This window comes from Anomalospiza imberbis, chromosome 23 (assembly GCF_031753505.1).
Source record: "Anomalospiza imberbis isolate Cuckoo-Finch-1a 21T00152 chromosome 23, ASM3175350v1, whole genome shotgun sequence".
NCBI classification, from domain to species: Eukaryota; Metazoa; Chordata; class Aves; order Passeriformes; family Viduidae; genus Anomalospiza; species Anomalospiza imberbis.
Genome location: NC_089703.1, coordinates 6,176,569 through 6,184,017, shown reverse-complemented (window position 1 = coordinate 6,184,017; position 7,449 = coordinate 6,176,569).

The following is a 7,449-nucleotide window of genomic DNA, read 5'->3' as shown; positions in this document are numbered from 1 at the left end:
CACGGCAGGGTTAATTCAGCCTGGCAGGGCCCTGAGCGTGGCAGGAGGCTGGAAAACCGCCCTGATTTGAAGAAATTTGGGAGGGAATATGGAGGGAGAGAAGCAGATGCCAGGGCAGCCTCCTGGGAGAGGGAATCTGATCTCCTCTGCTTGGGTCGCTCCTGTGCTGGCTCCTCCCTGCAGATAAAGAAAGCTCTCCAAATGCTGGAGTCTCCTCTGCATCCCTGCAGAGGGAAAAAAAAAAACCAAAAATAAAACCAAGAAAAACCCAAAAAACCAAAAAAAAAACCACCCCAAAAAAACCCAAACCAAACAAAACCCAGAAAAAAAAAAAAAAAGAAAACCCAACCAGAAAAACCTCAAGAAACCCCAAAAAACCCAACCCAAACCAAACCAAACCAAAAAAACCCAAGCAAAAAACAGAACCCAACCAAAAAAAACCCCAAAAAACAAACAAAAAACCCCCAAACCAAACGAAAAAATCCCAAACCAAGCCAAACCAACCAAAACCCAACCAAAAAAACCCCCAAAAACCAAAAAAAAATCCCAAACCAAACCTAACAAAAAAAATCCAAATCAAACCAAAGCCCAACCAAAAAAACCCCAAATGAAACAAAAAAAGCTAACAAAAAAAACCCAACCCAACCCAAAACAAAGAAAAAACCCAAAAAAACCAAAACCCAACCAAAAAAACCCAAAAAACCCAACCCAAACCAAACCAAAAAACCCAACCAAAACCCAACCAAAAAAACCCCAGAAACCCCAAAAAACCCCGAACAAAACCAAAACAAAACCCCAAAACCTAACCAAAAATCCCAAAAAAACCCATACCAAACCAAGAAAAACCCCAAAACCCAACCAAAAAATCCCAAAAAACCCCATAACAAACCAAGAAAAACCCCAAAACCCAACCAAAAAATCCCAAAATAACCCCATACCAAACCAAGAAAAAACCCAAAACCCAACCAAAAAATCCCAAAAAACCCATAACAAACCAAGAAAAACCCCAAAACTCAACCAAAAAATCCCAAAAAACCCCATAACAAACCAAGAAAAGCCCCAAAACCCAACCAAAAAATCCCAAAAACCCCATAACAAACCAAGAAAAACCCCAAAACCCAACCAAAAAATCCCAAAAAAACCCATACCAAACCAAGAAAAACCACAAAACCCATACCAAGAAAATCCCAAAAATCCCCATACCAAACCAAGAAAAACCCCAAAACCCAACCAAAAAATCCCAAAAAAACCCGTAACAAACCAAGAAAAACCCCGAAACCCAACCAAAAATCCCAAAAAAACCCAACCAATCAACAAAAAAACCAAATGAAAAAACCAAACCAAAATAACCCCCTAACAGCAACAAATTAAACAAAAAAAAAGAACCCCAAAACCACCCGAAATTGTTGTTTTGGGTTTTTTCCTCTCTCCCAGATGGACAAATGTAGGAGATCACAACTCCTGAGAGAGGCTGGGCGCTCTCCAGGCTCTTTGAGGGGAAGCAGCAGCTCCTTACGTAGGTGGAAATTCCTCAGGAAACCCAGTCCTGAGGAGATTCTCGAAAATTTGGCTTTTCCGAGTGCTCTGGGCTCTCCTGACAGGATGGAGACAGGACAAAGAAGTCGAGAAATAAGAAAATGACCCACTCCAAAGAATAGCCTGGAGCTAAAAATTGACATTTCGTGCAGACCTTGCTTGTGCTGCTTAGAAGTGAAGCCAAGTTTTGGAGCTATTTGGGTTCCTGGCGAGCAAAGTGAAAAAAGTTGGGGAAAAAAAAGCTCTCAAATCCTGTCTCCTGAAGGAAATGAATCAAGGAATTTGAAATCTTGGGGAATTTTTGCTTGAGATTCTCGGGGAGAAACATGAAAGGTTCCCTTTGAATTGAATTCATGCCTGGCTAAAAGCATGGAAAAGTTGGCTCAGCCTGATCTGAAGCAGCCTCTCCTCCCTCTGAAGCCTTTGGAAATGGGCTGCAACTCAGAGATTTGTAATTTATAAAAATTTAATATAAATTATAGTTTTATGTATAAATAATAATTTGTAACATAACATAGAAATTATCAATATAAAATATAATTTTCTATAATTTAAATAATAAGAAACAATATAATTTTGATTATTAATACAATATTAATTAATAATATAAATTTAATTAATATTTATTTTAAATGTTATTTAATTATTATATAATATTAAGATAAGATTTAATATAAATTTTAATATATAAATTAAAAAATATATATGATATAAATCTATCTAATCACTCTAAATCTATACACAAAAACATGCAACAGCTCAAAAAAAGTGTCAAAAATTAAAGTTAATAATAAAACTCAATTAAATAATCTTTTAAATAAAATTTAAAATAAAAAATCTTTAAAAATAAGTTACTGCATTTTAATCATAATAATAATAATTATAATAATTATAGTCTTTTCTTCAATACATTCGACAAATAATTAAGAAAACTATTTAAAAAATTGATACGAGGATGTTTCCCACCTGTTTTTTGGGGGTTCAGTGTTTCTGAGCCTCTGTCCTGCCTGGTTTTTTATGGGGTCAGTGTTCCTGAGCCCATTTCCTGCCTGTTTTTTTGGGATCAGTGTTTCTGAGCCTCTGTTCTCCTTGGTTTTTTATGGGGTCAGTGTTTCTCAGGTGTTTCCTGCCTGGTTTTTTGGGGTCAGTGTTCCCGAGCCTGTGTCCTGCCTGGGTTTTTTGGGATCAGTGTTTCCAAGCCTGTGTCCTGCCTGGTTTTTTTTGGGATTCAATATTCCTGAGCCTCTGTTCTCCTTGGTTTTTTATGGGGTCAGTGTTTCTCGGCTGTTTCCTGCCTGTTTTTTGGGGGTTCAGTCTTTCTGAGCCTCTGTCCTGCCTGGTTTTTTATGGGGTCAGTGTTCCTGAGCCCATTTCCTGCCTGTTTTTTTGGGATCAGTGTTTCCAAGCCTGTGTCCTGCCTGGGTTTTTTGGGGTCAGTGTTTCTCAGGTGTTTCCTGCCTGGTTTTTTGGGGTCAGTGTTTCTGAGCCTCTGTCCTGCCTGGTTTTTTTGGGGTCAGTGTTTCTCAGGTGTTTCCTGCCTGGTTTTTTGGGGGTTCAGTGTTTCTGAGCCTCTGTCCTGCCTGTTTTTTTTGGGGTCAGTGTTCCCAAGCCTGTGTCCTGCCTGGGTTTTTTGGGGTCAGTGTTTCTGAGCCTCTGTCCTGCTTGTTTTTTTTTATGGGGTCAGTGTTTCTCGGGTGTTTCCTGCCTGGTTTTTGGGGGTTCAGTCTTTCTGAGCCTCTCTCCTGCCTGGTTTTTGTGGGATCAGTGTTTCTCAGGTGTTGCCTGCCTGTTCTTTTATGGGGTCAGTGTTTCCAAGCCTGTGTCCTGCCTGTTTTTTTTGGGATTCAGTGTTCCTGAGCCCATTTCCTGCCTGCTTTTTGGGGGTTCAGTGTTTCTGAGCCTCTGTTCTCCTTGGTTTTTTATGGGGTCAGTGTTTCTCAGGTGTTTCCTTCCAGTTTTTTTTTTTTTTTTTTTTTTTTTTTTTTGTTTTTTTTGTTTTTTTTTTTTTTTTTTTTTTTGGGATCAGTGTTTCTGAGCTTGTTTCCTGCCTGTTCTTTTATGGGGTCAGTGTTTCTGAGCTTGTGTCCTGCCTGGTTTTTTGGGATCAGTGTTTCTGAGCCTGTGTCCTGCCTGGTTTATTGGGGTCAGTGTTTCTGAGCTTGTGTCCTGCCTGGTTTTTTGGGGTCAGTGTTTCTGAGCTTGTGTCCTGCCTGGTTTTTTGGGGTCAGTGTTTCTGAGCCTGTGTCCTGCCTGGTTTTTTGGGGTCAGTGTTTCTGAGCTTGTGTCCTGCCTGGTTTTTTGGGGTCAGTGTTTCTGAGCTTGTGTCCTGCCTGTTTTTTTGGGGTTAGTGTTTCTGAGCTTGTGTCCTGCCTGGTTTATTGGGGTCAGTGTTTCTGAGCTTGTGTCCTGCCTGGTTTTTTGGGATCAGTGTTTCTGAGCTTGTGTCCTGCCTGGTTTTTTGGGGTCAGTGTTTCTGAGCCTCTGTCCTGCCTTTTTTTGGGGGGGTTCAGTGTTTCTGGGCCTGCTCCAGCTGTGGAATTTCTGCAATTCCAGACAAGAGCAAGGAGAAAATGAAATCTCTGTGCTCGAGGTACCCGAAATTCAGGGCTCAGAGCTCAGGCTGCTGCTTTTCACCCCACAAATGGCCCCTTGTTCTTGTGCTGTGTGGCTTTTTAGGGAGCTTTGGGATGAAAAAGATCATCTATAAGCTCGACCTTACCTCACTGAGGAGTCATTCCCAGCACTGCTCATCCTCCGAGAAACATAAAACTGGTGAATGCTGCGAGTAAACACATCTATTTTTGTAGTTTGTCTTCCAAGTCAAACAAAAATAAGAGATGACTCCAGGCTGAGCCCCTACGTGACACGGTGGTAACTGAGAAGTGACAAACTCGGGGCCTGGCCCCGGGCTGGACGTCAGGCTGGCATTGCTGGGGTCAGGGAGTTGAAGTCGGTGCCCTGCAGCTGAGCAGAAATTCAGTGTGACACAGTCGTTCTGGGGAGGAGATCTGGGTGATGCAGGGATTTCTGGTGGGATTTCTGCTCCTCTCAGCATCCTCTGAGTCAGATTTTGGGCTGGTAAGAGCTGAGCAAGATCCAGCCCAAGCCCTGTCCAGCAGGATTCCTGGCTCCTGGGGGGATTTCTCACCTGTGCTGGGGCTGCACAAGCATTCCCTGGAGTTTCAGAGGAAATTTTCACCCTCCTCACCCTCCCAAAGCTGCTCTGCTTCCTTTCCAAACGGGGAATTTCCAAACTGCCATATATAGATCCCCCTCCAAACAAACCCAGCCTCAAACAAGGCTGTGTTCCCAAAAGCTTGTTTGTTCCAGCTGCAGGAATTGGTCTCAAACAAGAGGATGTTGCATCTCTTCAGAAATTGGGGGTTGTTTACATCCCTGGAATGTCACAGCAGCTGCAGCAAAACCTCCCCAGGCACTGAGGGCTCTAGGAAGTACCTGAGCTCCAGCAAGATCACCCTCAAAATTGTGGTTGGCTGGTTTTATTTGGGTTTTTTATTTCTACAATTATTCATTGTTGCTGAACTGTTCTGTAGCTTGGCACGGGGAGAAGGTGTAGTGGTTTTGGTTAATTTGGTTTTGGTAATTTGGTTAATTTTAGATTTATTAATTACAAAATCTGAAAAATTTAGATTTTTTTAATTTTAAATTTTTATAATTTTAATTTAATTTTTAAAATTAAAAAAAATTAAAATGTAATTATTAAAATTTAAAATTAAAAAAATTTTAAACAGACTGTTATTACGCAAAAAGTTTTATATCACTTTCTTGAATTTCTTATCATTCTAAACTATAACAGAGGGGTATCACCCCAAGAGAATTTTGTCCAAATTCATGGCAGGTAGAAAATGGGAGCTCAGAAGTGATGGGGAAGCTGAGATTTAAGCTGGAGCAAAGCTGGAGAGACACCTCTTGCTCCAGATGCAGGATGCTTCCAGGAAAGAATCAGCACAGGCACCAGGCTTAATGGAAACAGGATTTGCCAATTCTGTAAAGTTTAAAAATAAACCCAACCCCTGTGAGATCTAATGATTTTCCAGGCTGCTTTTTCCTGCTTGCACCTATTCCAGCAGGACTTAGAGGGAGATAAAGGCTCCCTCCAGGCTGCAGAGTATCCACAGGGATAAACTGGCAAAAAACCAGGGAATTATTGTGAGCTGAGCAACTCTTCCTTGGGAAGTGAGTAATGGAAGGAAATCATCTCCAAGGGAGCTCTGAATGGGTCTGGAGATGGGGCAGGAGGAGGATGGGATGGGATATGGTGGGATTTGATGGAAGCAGGTTAGGGATGGAGGAAATCAGGGATCAGAATCAGCCTCTCCTCCCTCTGATGCTTTCAACACAAGTCTTGCAGCCTTTGGAAAGAGGGGCTGCAGTTTATAAAAATGTCATCTGAATGATCATTTTAATTATAAAATGAGAACATCCTGGTTGCTGTCAGCTCCCCTGGGAGGCAGATGGGCCCCAAACTGGGAGGAGAACACAAACAAGTGCCCTCAGCTGTTCCTTGGGAAGGAAATCATCTCCATGGGTCCAGCAGCCCTAAGCAAGGGGCTCTGAATGTCTGGAGATGGGCAGGAGGAGGATGGGGTGGGATATGGTGGGCTTTGATGGAAGCAGGTGGATGTCTGTGTGGCAGGCACATTTCTCCCTCTCAGGAGTTTTCCATAGAGGAGCACAGAGGGAGGAAAGAGAAAACAATTTCTATTCCTGCTCCTCCTTTTCCCATGTGGAACGTGCTTGGAGCATTGTTCACCTGGGGTGATTGCTTGGTTGGGCTCTGGTGAGGATTGTTGGAGCTGATGGCCAATCCAACCCACCTGTGGCTGCACTCTCAGAGAGGGGCACGAGCTGGGAGTTGGATATGGGAGTTAGAAAAGTAGGTTTGTGCCTTTAGGATCTCCTTTAAATAGTACATTAATGGGGTATAGCATAGTTATAATAAAGAAATCATTCAGCCTCCTGGACTGGAGTCACACATCAGCATTTCCTCCCACCGGGTTCCCCTGTGATTACAATATATCTGGGATGGAGGAAATCAGGGATCAGAATCAGCCTCTCCTCCCTCTGATGCTTTCAACACAAGACTTGCAGCCTTTGGAAAGAGGGGCTGCAGTTTATAAAAATGTCATCTGAATGATCATTTTAATTATAAAATGAGAACATCCTGGTTGCTGTCAGCTCCCCTGGGAGGCAGATGGGCCCCAAACTGGGAGGAGAACACAAACAAGTGCCCTAAACCCTCTCTGGTTTTTAACTGGATTTTCCATTTGGTGCATGAGTTTGGATACAACTTTTTTCCACTCTGAACAACCCTAACTCCTGGTGAGATTATTTTTTACAATTCCCAGGGGAGAGGAAATAAAATTGGAGGAAATATTGCTCACCAGTGCCTGAAATCCCAAAAGCTTCCAAACATCCCTTCTTTGCTGCTCTTCAGCCTGGCCTGCTGGTCCCTGCCTGTGTCAGGGAGGTGAGGATTGATGCATCTCTTCATAACTGGATGTAATTTTCCAGCTTTTCCCTCTGCTGGTAGCACCTTGGACCTGTCCAGAGGGAAAATCCTACAGTGGAAAAGGGAATTGTTGTCACCTCACCTGGTGAGTGGGAGCCAAATGCAGATGTGAGGAAAGCGGGGCAGCCCTGGGAAAGGGAATTGGGATTTATTTCTTGATATTCTGACAGAAATGCCCTGCATAGAGGGGCACAGAGAGGCTGAACCTCAAAATCTCTGGTGTTTGCTCCCCTCTCCTAACCCAATGAGAGATTTATCACTTTCTTTGCCTCAGGATCCCAGACCTGAGCCCATATTTAACACCACACCAAGAGAGATCAGCCCTGGGCTGTTTCCATGCCAGCTGCAATTCCCAATATTGCTCACTGTTGGGTTTTGGG